At 40.7% G+C, this 18,365-nt stretch overlaps 1 long non-coding RNA gene across 1 annotated transcript; it reads left to right on the plus strand.

Annotated features, from left to right (window-relative positions):
• Window positions 1-2,099: 2,099 nt before the first annotated feature.
• Window positions 2,100-8,003, plus strand: LOC117665228 (uncharacterized). The gene is made up of 3 exons (XR_004591287.2): window positions 2,100-2,183; window positions 2,784-2,850; window positions 7,845-8,003. It is a non-coding gene; the product is annotated as an uncharacterized LOC117665228 (long non-coding RNA).
• The last annotated feature ends 10,362 nt before the right edge of the window (window positions 8,004-18,365 follow it).

Below are 18,365 nucleotides of genomic sequence, written 5' to 3' on the forward strand. Positions count from 1 at the left end.
TTGGGGAGGGAATGGAGATTTTACAATATCCTTCCCCTGCCATGCCCACCAAGCCACGCCCACCTAGCCATGCCATGCCCACCATGCCATGCCACGCCCACCAAGCCACACCCATAGAACCAGTAGTAAAAAATTTTGAAACCCACCACTGAAGCTGTTCCCTTGTGTGGTCGTCTTTTGAGACATAACTGAAGCCTGTTGGGAAAGTAGAGAAGTTGGTAAAATGATTTATCGCATAACCCTTTAAAATGGCATTAAAAAAGAAAAAACAAATAGATCCCAAATAATTGTTTCTCTAATGGAGAAATCAGAGGTTACACACTCCCCCACCCCTCCCTGGGCTTAACATGTGGCTTGTGCTCTGCAATTTAACTACTTTGTCTGTCTTTTTTAAAAAAGAAGACGACTCTATGTTATATCACTTAGGCCTCTGCCCACAGAGATTCTTGCTTAAAACATCAGGGTAGACTAGGAGTGAAATGCTCCTGGTTCAGACCAGCTCGCTTGATCCGGTAGCAATGGCGGTGGGTGGTTCAGAGAACCGGTAGCAAAAATCCCTGCTCCCCCCCCACCCCCATGCCCAGCTGAGCCGTGCAATCATCAGAGGCTTTTTTTTTTTTACTTTTAAAAACATTTTTTCTACAACCTCTTAAGGTTGTAGAAAAAATGCTTTTAAAAGTTAAAAAAAAAGTTGGCCACGCCCACCCAGTCACATTACACCCCCCCACCAAGCCACGCCCACAGAACTGGTAGTAAAAAAATTTACAGTTCACCACCTTCAATCCAGTACCTTCAAGTTTGTGTTGTGTTATTTCTAAACTTTGGTCAGATTAGTTATAGTGAATGGAAATTGGAACCCAACAGTAAAATATTTGGATGAGAGAAGCTTGCTTGCCTTCTCCTGTAATGAAGATCCGTACCAAAAGAGAAGATCTTCACACAGGACAGAAAAATACTATAGATAAGACTTTTGGAAGCGATATTTCCCCCAAATGAAGTGGACGTGTGAATCCCACAAGTTTTCTTACAAACAGCTGTGTATGAGAAACTTGCTACACTTTCCCTAAAGGTGGAAAACATCCTTCTTAGCCAAATCTGGAAGCAAGTGCAATCTCAATTATAAAATTAGGATAGAGATTCCTATTCTAGATGATTACTGCACCAAGGGTCAGTTGTAACAAACATTAAACAGCTTTCCCACCTCAATGTTTACACACACCCAGGTTTAGGAATCCAATCCTGAATTGCAGGCAATCTTAGTTAAATGGTAAAATACAGCTAATTCTAGAATGTTATATCAGAGCATTATTTCCTTTATTAAATAACAGCTTCACTGAAATCAAAAAATAGTTGCTGTCTAGGAATAATGATGTAGTAGAATAGAATTAGAATAGAATTTCTTTTTATTGGCCAAGTGTGATTGAACACACAAGGAATTTGTCTTGGTGCATATGCTCTCAGTGTACATAAAGGAAGATACGTTCATCAAGAATCATAAGGTACAACACTTAATGATAGTACACCAAACAAAAAGATAAGGAGTGTCTTATATTGATGATAATGGCTTATATTGAAGATAATAGCTTTCTGCTGGGTCCTGGGAGAGGAAAGGATCTTGACCATGCATATGAGGTTATGATAAAGGATACAACATGGTTAATAAGAGGGATGATATTGCATTGTCAGCAATATCAGGGTATTGCTTAGGGTGATCCGCTCCAGTTGGAAAGCAAGGGTCCATGAAAGTTGCTCGTTTGAGCAACATGTAGTATAGCTGGCAGAATTATTCAAATCTGCTTAAATTTGAACACTGAATGAGTATATTCTGATTTGATGACAAAGGTAAAATCTTGGGTTTCATTCAATCTTGAGAATTCTGAAGAAGTGGATTGGGGTGTTAGAGGAGAACAAGTTTCATCTCATGTGTACTGAACCCATGTTCCACCTGGGTTCCTTTCGAAATTTGGGGTGATGGCCATGGGGATCCAGGCATGATTAGTTGGATGAAGAAAATTGTCAGTGCTTCTTGGAGAAAAAGAGTGATGTCAACTAGCTTCAAAGAGTCAGTGATGAGATTTGCTTTTGTTGTCTCTCATAGATGACTGTTATGTATTCCATATGGACTCCTTGAAGTCTACTCAAAAGTGGCACTTTACAAAATGCAGCAACCTGGTTGTTGGCAGGTGAGAGCCCCTATTCACATATAACATGCTGTGGGTATAATATGCTATGGGCATAATTCGGCACTGGTTTTGTATAAAATTGTATATGGATTTTATATGTCTATTTAAAATTACCTCCAGGACAACCTATTTTAGTAGAACCTAGTTAGTCCACTTATCATTCATTGGAAGGTGTAAGTTCTCATCCAAGACTCATTCAAGGAGGAAAGCCAGTAGCCAATGCTTCTCAGTAGCCCCAAATTTTTGGAATAGCATCTCATGGAGATTATTATAAATTTTCCCCACCTGGTATTTAGGAAAGTGATAAAAGCAGAACTTAAAAGAAAGTTTAATGTTTGATATACTTGTTAGATGAGAACTAGTAATAATAAGAATAGTAATAACCAATAATGTTTTATTGTATTATATATTATTATAAGGCAAGATTGTTGTCATTTTTCATTGTAAACCATCAATAGTCCTTAGGGAATATACTAGTGAAAAAAACCCCTAACTAAATAAAATATATTATGTCTATGAGTTCTTTTTTGTTGATATACATTGCAATATGCAATATTCAATTATAACTCAGTGTAATTCTTCTATCTTTCCTTTTTGAAGGTATGTAAGGCATCTGAAGATGGAAACCCCACACTTTTCATCATGCAATGGAGATTCCAAAACAGAAGTATGTAAAACGTTCAGTTATGATTCAATCTGAGACTGCTATCGCCCTTGCATGTCCCCATGAAACCATAGAGTTTCTGGCCATCAGTTCCTCACTGATGAGAATGCCAACTTGTGCTGGTTTCCAGGAATTCCCCTCTCATCATGAACTGAAATCTCCATAGCACCCTGCCATTATTCCCCTGGTTGGTCCAATGGATGGCTTTGCTGCTTCCCTGCATAATTGTTGGTGCTTACTTCCCCCCTCCCCCACCTCACTGTAAAAACTGAGAGAATTGAGGGAAGAACAAGGAAGGAGTCAGGATAGTGACTCACTGCTACTCAACCTTTCTCACTGGCCAGTTAGAGGAGAGGTTGCCAGCTAGAGGAGGAGGGATGCTGTTTATGTAGGGAAACTTAAGCTGATGACCATGTGAGAGGAAGAGGAGGACAGGAGAAATTCTGTGAGAGAGAGAGAGAGAAAGAGAGGGAGAGAGGGAAACTAATTTATTCTGACTCAGTACAGCTTTAAAGCTATTTTGTGGTGGCAGTAACACCAAGGCAGCATGCCTGGGTAAAATATCTTGGCTTCACTAATCTTAAAACAAATATGCCAAGGTCTCATGCCAGTGGCAGAGGGCAATTTGAAGGGAATGCAAATAAAGACTTAAATTCATTCATGCGGTTTGCACAGAGAGCTTTTACCATTGGTAAAAGAATGGTCCCCCCAAACCTATACCTGGAAAGGAAAAAGAAGGTTTCCAACTCTCTTTCAAATTTGCTAACTAGCCTGTTGGATTTGGACTTGGACCAGAGAGAAATCACTTCAAATTCATCCCTGAAGCTCAACTGGATAATTATTGCAAGACCAGCTACTTTCTTCCACTCTGCATTAGCCATTTTAAATTCAAATTAATTTCCTTTAAGGAAGCATGCAATAAAAAGTACCAGTTGCTCTTTTATTTTTATTTTATTTATTTATTTATTTCATCAAGCATGTATTTTATGACAGATACAAGTGTAAACATAATTATAAATACATGAAAAGGATACGAATAAAAGAAAACATTAGGACAGGGACGGTAGGCAGGCTGGTGCGCTTATGCACACCCCTTACAGACCTCTTAGGAATGGGGCGTACAGTAGACAGTCTAAGGTTAAAGTTTTGGGGATTTGGGGAAGAAACAACAGAGTCAGGTAGTGCATTCCAGGTGCTAACAACTCTGTTACTGAAGTTGTATTTTCTGCAGTCTAATTTGGATTGTTTACCATGAGTTTGTTTCTGGTATTTCTTCTGGTATTGTTTCTTCTCCTTAAAAGTTACTACTAACAGGAATCTCCCTCTGCCTGCAAGAAAACAGGCCATTGCAAATGTCAGTTTGGGTATGTTTAAGTTTTGCTGGTGACTGCTTCCATCATAGTTTTACACAAGCTGATACGCTTTCAATTATTCTTGACTGTTCTAGTGCTTCTTCTAACACATTTCTTAAAAAAGCTTAAGAAAATTTCACAAGAAACAAGAAAGTAAGGTACTCTTTGTTTTAGTTCAAATTAGTCAATTTGTTTTTAGCAGTCTAATAAAAGCACATTGCAGTATCCTGCAGGCCATAGTGCAGAATATCATTTAAGAATAGTAATATAAACATGTTGCTGCTTTAGGGAATTGGCCATAGTGTAGGGTTTATTTTTATTTTTTAATTTTATTTTAAATTTATATACCGCCCTTCTCCCTGAGGACTCAGGGCGGTGTACAGCCAGAATTAAAAAACATGGAATACAAATATTAAAAACAATTAAAATATATATAAATTTGGCCCAAAATTAAAAATACAAACCAATTAAAACATTTAAAATTTCTTCTTAAGCCAGCCCGGCTTGCTGGAAAAAGTGGGTTTTAAGGGCACGGCGGAAGGCGCTAAGGTCTTGGATTCTCCTTATCTCTGGAGGCAACTGATTCCAGAGGGTAAGTGCCCCCACAGAGAAGGCCCTCCCCCTGGGGGTCACCAGCCTGCATTGATTGGCTGATGGCACCCTGAGGAGGCCCTCTCTGTGGGAGCGCACGGGACGATGGGAGGTCGTTGGTAGCAGCAGGCGGTCTCGAAGATAGCTAGGCCCGATGCCATGGAGCACTTTAAAGGTGATAACCAGCACCTTGAAGCGCACCCGGAAGACCACTGGGAGCCAGTGCAGCTCGCGCAGGAGCGGTGTTACATGGGAGCGCCATGCTGCTCCCATCACTACCCGCACTGCTGCATTCTGGACCAGTTGGAGCCTCCGGGTGCTCTTCAAGGGGAGCCCCATGTAGAGAGCGTTGCAGTAGTCAAGGCGAGAGGTGACGAGGGCATGAGTGACTGTGCACAGGGAATCCCGATCAAAAAAGGGCCGCAACTGGCGAATCAGACGAACCTGACAAAAGGTCCCCCTGGTTACAGCTGTCAGATGTTCCTCCAAGGACAGCTGCCTATCCAGGAGGACTCCCAGATTGCGAGCCCCTTCTGTGGGGGCCAAAGACTCTCCCCCAATAGTCAGTGATGGGTTGAGTTCAGGGGTGGGATTCAGCTGGTTCAGACCGGTTCAGGAGAACTGGATGCTAATTTTACATCTGGTTTGCCAAATCAGTAGTTGCAAGGCCCTGCCCTGCCCTGCCCCGCCCACCCCTCCCCTCCCCTCTCAGGAGTCTCCACGTGGCCCGTTTTGGATGCCAGGTAAGTGCAGGGCCTGTGCAGAGGTTCGGGGGGGAAGTTCCAGAAGTCCAGAAACAAGCCCATTTCTGGCCTCCAGAGGGGCTCGGGAGCCCGGGGGAGGCTGTTTTCACCCTCCTGGAGGCTCAAGGAAAGCCTCCAAAGCCTGGGGAGGGCAAACCCCCCCCACTGTGGTGCAGGAGGCCAAGTAGGCCATGCCCACCATGGCCATGCCCAACCAGAAACCGGGCAGAGAACAGGTTGCTAAAATTTTGGAATCCCACCCCTGGTTGAGTGGGGGTTCAGTTTCATTTGATCATCAGATGTCATCTCTTTAAACCTACCCATTTCCTTCATTAGAGAATAATTATTCAGCAGAAATGTTTCACCTCAACAGTGATCAATTGAAAACTGACAGAAGACAAACCCTTGGGAATTTTCTATCTGCTGGGGGAAAATAAAAAGAGAAGAGAACTAGGAAGAGACCACCGATTTTTGTCAAGAGAAGGAAACCACAGTTGTGGATATGCTGGTGAACCTCTTTTTCTACCCCCAAAGTTGAGAAAAGCAGCACGGAGGAGCCAAATTTTTGTCTGCCCCCATCAGCATGTGGTCTGGCAAGAAAGATATTCCATCTTCTCTGTCACCAACAACTGCACAGGCCAATTTGCCCTGCTTTAAGGACCAGAAATAACTGTTGTGTCCTATTCAGATAGCTGGGTGAGCATTATGAGATGAGATCTGCAAAATGCTAGCGATTTGGTGGTGGCATTCTTGAGGATTTAACTAGAAAATCTGAGGGAGAGAAAAAGTCGATTCCAAAGTGCGTTGCACTTGTGACACACTCGTAGTCGTTTGTCTGATAATAGCTTCTCCTTGTTCTGTGCCACAATTGGGACATGTCAAGATTTCATTGGACAGAACTGTTGCAATAGTTCAGTCTGCCACACAAATACTACAAAGGTAATAAGTTGTTGGGATAAGATTAGGGTTAACTGTGGGCTATATTGTCACTCCTTACTTCAACTTTCCTACTGCCTGTGTCCAAATACTGGAAGGATTGGATTCTAAAGTCCAAAGCCCATCAGAGAAAATGCTCTGCCAGCACTGTTTCTTTGAAATGATCGATGACCTCACTACAGGGACATTGAACATATGTCTTAGGTGGCTGCAACACTTCTGTTCTCTTTGCACTTTTCAAATTACTCAACCACGTGGCTTCAGTAGCCCACTTGAGAGGCTGTGTTGCAATTCAAGCAATATTTCTTAATAGTGGCACTTGTTGCATTTTTTTTTCTTTCACAACTTTCCAGTTTTGCCCTCTTAAAAAAAAATCCTTCAGAATTGTAAACTGGTTGTTCAGATTCTGTGATCCAAATAAACTCACATCAAGCCTCTTTGTGTAATATTACTTGTTTCCAGTGGTGAAATCCAATTTTTTTTACTACTGGTTCTGTGGGCATGGTGTGGCTTGGTAGGCGTGGCAGGGGAAGGATACTGCAAAGTCTCCATTCCCATCCCCCTCCAGGGGAAGGATACTGCAAAATCTTCATTCCCACCCCACACCATGAGAAGGATACTGCAAAATCCCCATTCCCTCCCCACTCCTGGGGGAAGGATACTGCAAAATCTCCATTCCCACCCTACTCTGGGGCCAGCCAGAGGTGGTATTTGCCGGTTCTCCGAACTGCTCAAAATTTCCGCTACCGGTTCGCCAGAACCTGTCAGAACCTGCTGGATTTCACCCCTGCTTGTTTCTTATTAAAAAGTTAGATTTCCATGCTTTATCCTGAACTGCTTTTTCAGTTTCTTTCCAAATCTGGAATAGTGTTTGAATTAATAGTAACAAAAAGCATGATGGTAGTAAGTACGGTACCTAGGTAAAAATTATTAGGATTGTATTGTAGGCACAATAGACTCTAAGCAAAAAACCCTTTTTTTTAATGGTGAGGTTTTGTTTCTTGGTTTTGTTTTTGGCCGACACTGAGGTTTAGAAACTTGCTGCTTTGAAAATAAAGATTGTTTCTATCTCGGTAATCAGATCATGAGTATTTGATTATATTTTCTGTAAAACTTTACCTGCGAGCCATTTCCGAACACCAGCAGTGTTCTGAGCAGTTCTCAGTTCTGTAACAATGACTCTACAGTGAATACATGCATATATACAATCATCTTTTTGATGGAATTGAGAGGGGTTAATTACTGTCCTAACCTGATTGGTGTGTTTGCAATTAATTGCTTAATGTCACCTTTTGTTCCAACAAGGAATTGTTTCCATGCAACTCACTTCAGAAATGTTTAGATAAAGCCTTTTATTTATCTTTTGATTCTGCAGATGACGTAATAACAGCAGAGGGCAGATACAGTTTGAAGATGAGTGCTAACAGCTTTGCCAGAAGCAAGATTTAGAGAAGGTGCAGAGTTTCCCATGCATCCATCCCATTGAAAAAGTTTTGACTACTAGGATTACAGTAACACATATGCCTTATTATTCCAAATTATCAAAAGAGACAGACAATTCCTTCAGTGAGGTTCTTGGTTAAAGTACCTTGGTGGATTTAAAAAAAAAAAAGTCTCTAGTTTAAATTTGAATTTCCCTTTGAGCAATTCTTTGAAACTGCTCCTAACATACCTCAATCCAAGGAAATATCGCCTGCCTCCTCTAATAAAGTAGCATCTGTTTATACTGCAGAACTGTTGAAAAATAAATTATAGGCTTGATTGAGAAGTTAGGCACAATTCCCAGGAGGGAAGGCCAAGACATTCTTGCATTGCCATCCAAGTTCCTACAAGGCTGTGACCATCATATCACCGCGAGTCAAACTCAGCCTGAAAGATTTTGCCTTACTGGATTCTACAAAGAATTAGATTTATAAAGGATTTTCTACCCCAGAATGCACACATCGAATGACAACATTAGCGTTTGTCCACAGCACTTTCGCAGTCACAAAAACTTCCTATACCAAAATGTTCTCTTTTTTTCCCTAATAAAATCCTCTTCAGGATCTTATCTAGGATGTGGAATAACCAGTCTTTAAGTAACCCAAGCAGATGTTAAACAATTATTACCCAGATCTTGGCCACTTGCATGCAAGCATGGCATGGACACGTTTTAGCAATTCCTGATGTTTCCTTAAATTGTGTGTCCAACCAATATCTGAGGCAGTTCCTTTGGTCTTAATGTAGTGTTTTTCAACTCAATCAATATAATGCACGCCCCCCCCCCCGATTTTTAGTGGCGTGTCCAAGTGGCTCTTAAAATATGGGTTCTATTTGCCACTTTGTCAGCATTGGGTGGCTGAAACTACAGTGTTTCAGATTGATTTTGAACATGAATTTACACTGCTTCTCTTCCAAAAGGTCATTAAACCTTTATTCAACCATGGGCATAATGTGTGTTGGGAAGGGGCAGTGAAATGGGAGAGGGAGAATCAGTTGAGGACCTGTCAGGAATTGCTTGGGCTACTTCTGAACCTGGGAAACATGTGGCAAAAGCAGCCCCAATAACAGCTCATAGGAACAGTGGGAGTGATTGTCCCACAAAAATGGAGAGAGGGAGGGAGGGAGGGAGAGGGAGGGGGAGAGAAAGAGGGAGAGAGAGAGGGAGAGAGGGAGAGGAAGAGGGAGGGAGGGAGGGAGGGAGAGGAAGGGAGAGGAGGAGAGAGAGAGAGAGAAAGAGAGGGAGAGAGAGAGAGAGAGAGAGAGAGGGAGAGAGAGGGAGAGATACTAATACTGTCAGGTATTCAGGTTCATCCATCTCAGAAATTTGGAGACTAAAAAGCCTGCTCTCCCCCTTCTCTTTCTGCATCTCTAAGATCTGACAGTTGATTCCCAGACTGGGAGAAGTGACAGGTGAAACAGGGTATATATGACTGCTGATCGGTAGCTAAACTCATAGGGATATCCATCTGTCAAACCATCTCCAATCCCAGTAGAGCTGTGACTGCCTGCCAGCTTTCCCACTGGTACTGATGTTGAAAATCAGGGATGAAGGTGGCTTCCCTGCGTAAGAAATAAGATCACTCTCCTGGTCAGACTTCATACCAAACCCTCCAATAAACTTCAGTCCAGAAACCCAACACACACTTAGCAGTTGTCTGCAGAAGTTTAAAGACATGGCCCAGATAGATAAATAGCATTTACTGATATAGAAGAAGTCATATATCTGCAGCAGATCAGTGAACATTAGAGCACAGGAATCAAGCCTACTCCCACCCTTCCTATAATCTGGACCTTTTTATCTTGCTTTTTTGCATCAATGGATCTTTAACTGTCCTTATTTTGACTGTGAAGGTAGGCATCAGCATTTTAAATTCTGTCCAATTTTAGATCCTGCTTCTCTAACCTTAGAATTCCCCTGCCACAAGACAGAACAAAAGTAATGGGGGATTAGTGATGGGGACAGCAAAAATCTATGATGGTTTAGTTTTTTTCTGGCACACTCATCAGAGAACTGTTATGAATGACAACTGAATCATGGGAAAGAGTCTGCAGGTTGAGTATAGAGCAGATTACACCAACTATTCCTCGGGTAAAATTGGCCAATTTATCATTCCAAAAATAGGTTGGATTTTAAAAGGCATAATAACCAAATATTTAGGCTGTTTCATATAGTAATAACAGAACGCCAAAATCTCAACGCTGCGAACGTCTAAAGTTTGGGTAACGCTTGCTGTAATGGCCAGCAAGCAGGCTTTGCTTTAAAGCTGTCCTAAAGTTGCCGTTCCAGAAGCATCCAGTAGATGGAGGAGTTAACCAAAAAAGAATCCCGTCTTGAAGGCATTGCCCTAGTAAAATACGGGAGGATCCTGAATCTAATACAACTGTGCCATAACCATTTTGAGTTCTGATCAGTAGCAAATGCGGAACGACAGAGCACAGGGATTTACTCGCCAAATGGAAATAAAAGCCATCCTTCATCAAAGGAAAAACATGTTGTTGTTGTTGTTTGGTTGTTTTTTTTAAAGAGCACCCAAATTCATAGGAATTACCATGACTAGCCAGCTGGGTTCAATAGTTTGGATCTTGAGTTGATTCCAGCAGTGGCTTTGATTGTGCAATCATCCAGCCTCTGACATGACATTTTATGGAAGGGAGGGAGTCTTAAAGATGTTCACTTCCATTTATTCCCCCCCTTCCCCCCCTTTTAATCCATACCCCTTCCCAAGTTGTCTTCTGCCTTTTTTTTTTTTTTTTGGTTTGGTACTACAAGAAAAACTGAACATTGAACAGACTTATTTGATTGGCAGTGCCAGGAGCTGTCTGTCTGGAAGCACTCTTCTTAACACTTGCATAAATCCAGACTGGTGCCACTGTCTATGGATATGCTCCAGCAAAGCAATCTGATTCTATTTGCAGGCTTGAAAAAAAAAATAATAGTATAGTTTTCATGCAGGATATCCAACATCCATCCTCCCCCCTCCCCTCTCTATCCTTAAATCTAGAATAATGTACTGTGGCATAAAGTAGCACTAATTAATCTTTGCAACTAGCAAAGGCTGAATAAGTTTGTAAGTAGGGAGGGGATATGTGTAAGGAATGTGGGTGGCTCAGTGGCTAAGACACCGAGCTTGTCGATCAGAAAGGTCGGCAGTTCGGCAGTTCAAATCCCTAGTACAGGTCTCCTGCGTGAGCAGGGGGTTGGACTGGATGACCTCCAAGGTCCCTTCCCACTCTGTTACTGTGAAGACATAGCAAAAACGTCTGGAAAGGACTGTTCTGGTTGTCCCATACGGAGGCCTATTATACTTTCTTGCACGATTGATGTTATCAAGGGCTTGGTTAACCAGTATCAGGGCTGCATCTCTGTTGGGTCTGAGCATTCAGACTTTCTCCGCAGGCATGACTGAAGCCTCCACTGAAGTGGGATACAATAAGCCAGGCTTGATCAGGATTCTTTAGTCAGGCACTTACCAAACAAACCTTGATAGACAAGTCAGAGCGATAGAGATGAAGGAGAACAAAGGCTGCTAATCTTAACTATTCCTACCTTAAGTATCCAGATTGTTAAGGGCAGACTTTCTTATACAAGTAGTCCTTGACTTGTGACCACAATTGAGCCCCAAATTTCTGTTGTAAAGTGAGACACTTGTTAGATGAGTTTTGCCCTATTTTACGAGTTTCCTTGCTGCAATTCTTAAGTGTATCACTGCAGTTGGTAAATCAATAACCCGGTTTTTAAGGTTTTTAATCTGGCTTCCCCATTAATTTTGCTAGTCAGAAGGTTGCAAAAGGTGATCACATGATCTTTTGAACCAGAAATATGAACCAGTTGCCAAATGTCTGAATTTTGAGGACAAGATCATGGGGATGCTGCCAAGCCATAACTGAAAAACGGTCATAAGTCACAGTTGCAACTTTGAATGGTCACTAAATGAACTGTTGTACGTCAAGGACTACCTGTAATTGTCTCATGGACAGAGTGTTGGAAGAGGACCAGACAGCAAGTTGGACATAATTGGGACCTATTGATAGAAATTTCCTCTTGTTTTTAGCTTTCAGTATATAGCACCCAAAAGATATGTGAACCCTAAACTATTTTGCTGTTTGGTCTAGCGATTAAGGTACCAGGTTCAGAATCAGGAGGCTGTGAGTTCTAGCCCTGCCTTAGGCATGAAAATGACTGGGTGACTTTGGGCCAGTCATTTTCTTTCAACCCAACCCACAGGATTGTTGTGGCGGGAAAAATAAAATAAAAGGAAGGGCAGTGGTAAAATCCAATTTTTTTTTACTACCAGTTCTGTGCACAGTTGTCAAAAACTGAAATGTACAATTTACTGACATCACGGTACCAGGCGATGCCAGAGTCGAAGAAAAAGAACTGGAAAAAATCATGAAATATTGCAACCTGGCCATCAAAACTACATGGCTATGGATGAAACATATAACAGTGATACACATTGTCATCAGGGCACTTGGTACCATGTCCAAGAATTTTATAAGATACATCAACAAATTGCAGCTTCCTGTAATAACACCAATGGAACTGCAAAAAACTGCACTACTTGGAACATTGTACATCTTAAGAAGGTACTTGGTTGATACCTAGGATGCTGGCAGCAACCTGTATCAACCATTAGCACCAGTCAATGGTATTTGTGACGCATTTTTGAATGTTCAGTTGACTGAGTTTCATGTTTAATGAATAAAGTAAATAATAATAATAATATTTTTTCAAGTGTGTAGAGTATGCAATGGGGCTTTTCACCTTCCACTTTTCCACTGGGTCCATTTAATTTTAATGATTATATTTAATAAGGCCAAGGGATGTCCACAGCAAGGGTTCCAAAAATGTCAAGATTGCTACCATGATTGCAATCAAAGTTCTACATATACGAGTCACAGCATCTATTGCAAGGCCTTGTTGCAATTGAGCAACACATGAATTCCAGAAATAAAGATACCTACAGGCCACAGTTATGACAGTTCTTCAAAGCATTAATACCACTTCCTAATCCCTTCTGCTCAATTCAGAAGGCTAAAACTCCCATGGTCCAATCTGATTTCCCTCCAAATAATCAACAGGAACCTGCAAAAAAAAAAAAAAAAGTTTTGAAGCAAGTCTGTTGACGTAGGAGCAACTAACCCCCCCTATTTTGCCTTAACTAAGGAATAAATAAATAAATTATTAGCCCTCTCCCCAATTCATGTTTCAGGATGTGTTGTGCACGTCTAGTCATTAAATATAACATTTCACTTCAGGCAAGGATGAATTTAACTGACAAAATGAATGAGAGGCCTTCCTAGAAGCCTGCTTTAGATCAGAAGTTTTTAAAAATGGATGTGGCTTGGAGAAGAAAGAGACAGCCACAAATCTTAAAAGATCGGTCTTCCTGTGCCAGGCTCAAAGCAGCTTGACTAAGGAAAAGGGAATGAATAATATATAAGCTAGGCTATAGGTGACATCTTAATTATGCCCTATTAGATTTTGCAAAAGAAGATACTTCCTTGGAGGCGGAAAAACCCTTAAGATAAGAAGTAGACAAATAGGCCTTCCTCAGCTTTACATCATACCCTGAAATCTGAAAGATCTATTTGATTAAAGACAGTGATGGTGGGCATGGAAACTGTGTGCTAAGAAAAGAATATGCTGTAGAAAATAATGAGGCCTCTCCATTCTTTTTCACCATCCTTAAAAATTAGGGTCATCAGGCAGGACAATATCTTGTGGGACACCTAATCTAGGCTGAAGAAAGAGATGATTCATTCTGGGCAACAACAAGGATGATAACCTCTATTTTTCTGCTAATCTATTGGGTACAAGGTGACCTGAAAAGACAAAAGTCTATGATCTGCTGATTAGGATTAGGCTGGAAACACAATAATCCTTCACCTCTTTGCTCTTCTGCACATCCTTTGTCACTTTGGCCCGTAAACATCTTTATCATTTGTTCTTCAGTGAGAAAGTAAATTTGTTACTGTACTGGCCCTCAGCAGAGGTCAAAAACAACAAAAAAACCACCCCAAATTACGCTGGAGGTGTCTATTAAACAATCGTTTTGCGCACAAGGCCGTATTAAATGCTAGCAGCACCAAGGACGAAGGGCAAAAGAGTAACTAGCAACAACCTGAAAAATGAAGGGATTTACGCATACGTCTGTGGAGTACTTTAGATAAAGGATACAGCAGATTTCGGAGTTTAATAAACAGAATGCAGACAACACTTCGTATCAGTTTGCAGAAGCACATTCTGTGACTTCAAATTTCAACAGCAAGCAATTTTTGTAAGAACTGATTTGGTAAATAATAAATATATCACACAAAGTAACACTGCATCCCTTTTTTGTGAAAATATGCCTTGGGCTTTGGATTTTTTTTTTTTTGTTTAAAAAAAATTGATTTGATATTCTGCTCCCAGTGAACTTATTTTTTAAAATAAAGGGAATCTGAATGTACAGATGTGCTAAGTCACTGAAACAATCTGATCAAGACTGCTTTTTTAAAAAAAGATCACATATAGAGAACTCCGCATCTGTGAAAGATATAGGAACAGATGGTAATGTCAAGGAGAAAATAACTTTTTTTCCAATCTCCTTCACCAAAATCTAAGCATCCTACAGAGAGCCCTGCAAAAACAAAGTGATATTTTGGAGAGAATAAGTAACTCCCTGTCAATTGATTCACTGTTGAAAATAATGCTCAAAGCTACACCTAGACAGGATTGTGCTCCAATTGGTGTATTCACAGCGACTCACGAGTGGAGAGGCTGTTCCATAAATTCACGTGGTAGTTATGACACACAGTCAATGTCTTGCAACTTGAACATTTCATCACTGGCCATCATTTCTATTTTACAAGCTTTTAAGGGCAATCCAAGAAGTGGTTCCTAGATATAGAGAGAGCTCCTTGTAATATAAATGGATTTTTATTCTTAAATAAGTAACACACATTATCATAACTTTCTATTATACTAGAAGTGAAGCAAGAGAAGAAAACTCAAGAACTGATCTCGGAATGGGATTAAGACCCCAATTTCCAGGTCCATCCAACATAAGCAAAAAGCAAGAAAACAAGAAAACCTTCACAGCTGGAATACCTATATACCAAATATCCATTCTGAAGTGTGGAGGAAAATAAAGAGCAATATATATATTCAAAGTTTCCAGGATACCAATGTCATTGCTTCAAGGCCTTTCATTTGCTTTCATGCTTTTCTGGAGAAATAAAGAGCTGTAATGCTCATCCTAAAGAAAAAGACACATCTAAAGTAGGTGAAAAGACAGAGTGGAAGTCCATGCAAGGAAACAAAATCAGATACAATTCATTCTACAGCTGCTTCATCTTGCATGAGAAACACACAAGGTTTCCCCCCACCTCTAATTAACTGTATGTCTGTGTGCATAAACTATTATAAAGAAACACAAATAGAAAGCTCAGTTATGCAAAATTTAGCTTGTCCAAGAGACAGGTGCAGGAACAGATGAGTTGGGAGTTTTTCCAAGGACATCAAGCTGAAAGAGAGAACCACTTTTCCAAGGACATCAAGCTGAAAGGGAGGACAGTCAAGGACCTAGGCTAGAAACCAGGAAGAAAGCGAGTTGTAGACAAGCATGAAGCCAGCTGGGTGATTCTGAGTGATTCTCTCTCACAGTACTAGGAAGGAGGCAATGCCAAGCTACTTATGAAAACCCTTGCCAAGAAAATTGCAGGGATTTGTCCAGGTAGCTGCCAGGAGTCAATACTGACTTGAAGGCGTGCAAACACACAAGCTGAGCTTTTGGAGCACTGTTTGCAATGAGTGGAGGGTTGAGAAGGTGTTTTTTTTAAAAGTAGATCTTATTTACAGGTCACCATGCATCAGATGACATCCGACCTCTCTTAACTTTTAACGTTAGCTGAGCAGAGATGGGTGAGAGCTCTGTCGTTAAACCTGAAAACATCACCTTGTCTCAGCAGATCTAACGGTGGTTTTGGTGTTAGCTTCAAAGAAGCCTTTCCATTGTAAAAGAGCCTCCAATTAATTCAAATCTTTCTTGTTTGCATTGGAGGTATTGTAATCTAACTGGTACAGAACATCAAGCCTCATATTTTAGTTATTCTACTTCAAAGTTTAAGAGAAAATTGGAATAATTACATAATTAACCAATGATTAGTTAAATTACTAGCTTTAGATTTGGACTATAAAGAACTGAATAACCACAGACAGCTTTCTCTTTGATGCTACCTAGTGGATGTCCAGTTTCTTGCAGTCCAAATCTGGTAGGCTTATTATTGGTTTCTACCAGGATATGAATATGATGCAACATGACAAATTTACTCTTTTTTTTTTTAAAAAAAGTGCCAGATTTGCAAAAGCAAACATTGGAAGACTGAAGTACATCTTTCTTCGGATCAAAGAAACTTAGAACTATAAGAAACACTATTATCTGAAAAACCAAAGTAGTAGCTAATAAGCTTGAAGAATTCCTTAGTTAAAAATTGTTCACTTAGATTTGGTTTCTGTTTTTCTAGGTACATTGACAAAATAATCCCTAATACATTACCTCCAATAGTGCATATATTTTCCTGAACAGAAATATTAGCCATTAAAATCAAAACATGTCATTATACCATACAGTATATCTTCTACATTATAAAAATTGGTGAAGCATGACATCAAATTTCAAAGGAAAAAAAAAATAAAACCTTTAAGCATCCAAATAAACAGATTAGATTTATTTATTTATTCATTCATTCATTCATTCATTCATTCATTCATTCATTCATTCATTTATTTATTTATTTATTTATTTATTTATTTATTTATTTATTTATTTATTTATTTATTTATTTATTGGTTCGATTTATATGCCACCCTTTTCCAGAGACTCAGGGCGGCTTACAATGGGAATCTGAATGTACAGAATGAAGGCTATGAAGCAATAGCCTTCATACTTTTGTATATACCTGCTTAGTAGGGCTTTCGGCCCACCCTAAGCGGTGTTCTTTTTTATACAAAGTCAGCTTATTGCCCCCACAAACCGGGTCCTCATTTTACCTACCTCAAAAGGATGGAAGGCTGGGTCAAGCTTGAGCCTGGTAAGATTTGAACTTGCAGTAATTGCAGGCAGCTGGTGTTACTTAATAGTGCATTAGTCTGCTGCGCCACCAAGGCTCTTAATTAATTTCCAGGAAATTCAGCAGTAAAATACTGAAAGGACCCTTTCTGGTCCAGACAAATTAAAGAATACTTTAAGGGGGTCCCTGATGCTGTCTGAGCTTGCTTGTTTTCTTGCAGATGTTTCATTACCTTAACTAGGTAACTGTAAGTAGAACGTTACAATCCAGGAACAGATACAACTGATGCACAATGCACAAAGGTCCTCCTAGCCATGACTGCTACCTGGGGTCCAGGTTGTGCACCAGGATTGTTGTTTGTTGTGATGATATTACCTAATTAGGGTAATGAAACATCTGCAAGACAGCAAGCAAGTTCAGAGAGCATCAAGGACCCCTCATTTCAACCCTGAGCTACAAATATTCTCCTTTAAACGAATACTGTGGATGTTCTGTCTTGGTGCCTGTAGAACATTGAAGTCTCAGTGAAGAACAACAGGCTTCAGTTGAACCCTGGTAAGAGTGAGTGGCTTTGGCTTTTTAGGACCTTCTGAACCTGCGACTTTACCATATTTGGCACTGGATGGGATAGCATTGCCGAAAACAAACCTAGTGCACAACCTAGACCCCAAGTAGCAGTCATGGCTAGCAGGACCTTTGTGCGTTGTTCACCAGTTGCATCTGATCCTGGATCGTGAGGCTCTACTTACAGTTACTCATGTCCTGGTCATCTCCTGGATGGGCTACTGTAATGTACTGTAAGCATACTAAAAAGCAGAGACATCACCCTGCCACCAAAAGTGCATATAGTCAAGGCTATGGTTTTCCCAGTTGCAATGTATGGTTGTGAAAGTTGGACCATAAGGAAGGCTTAGCGCCAAAGAATTGAGGCCTTTGAACTATGGTGCTGGAGAAGACTCCTGCAAGTCCCTTGGACTGCAAGGCGATCAAACCTGTCAGTACTAGAGGAGATCAACCCTGACTGCTCTTTAGAAGGACAGATTCTGAAGATGAAACTCAAATACTTTGGCCACCTAATGAGAAGGAAGGACTCACTGGAGAAGAGCCTAATGCTGGGAATCATTGAGGGCAAAAGAAGAAGGGGACGACAGAGAATGAGGTGGCTGGATGGAATCACTGAAGCAGTAAGCGTGAGCTTAAATGGACTCCAGATGATGTTAGAGGACAGGAAGGCCTGGAGGAACATTGTCCATGGGGTCGCGATGGGTCAACTAACAACAACAACAATCTATCCATCCATTTCTTTCTGGTTAATCCATTGGCAAGACTGAGCATAGACATAGCTTTCAACAAACCACAT

The sequence above is a fragment of the Pantherophis guttatus genome, chromosome 1 (assembly GCF_059756535.1).
Source record: "Pantherophis guttatus breed Tessera chromosome 1, ASM5975653v1, whole genome shotgun sequence".
Lineage (NCBI taxonomy): Eukaryota > Metazoa > Chordata > Lepidosauria > Squamata > Colubridae > Pantherophis > Pantherophis guttatus.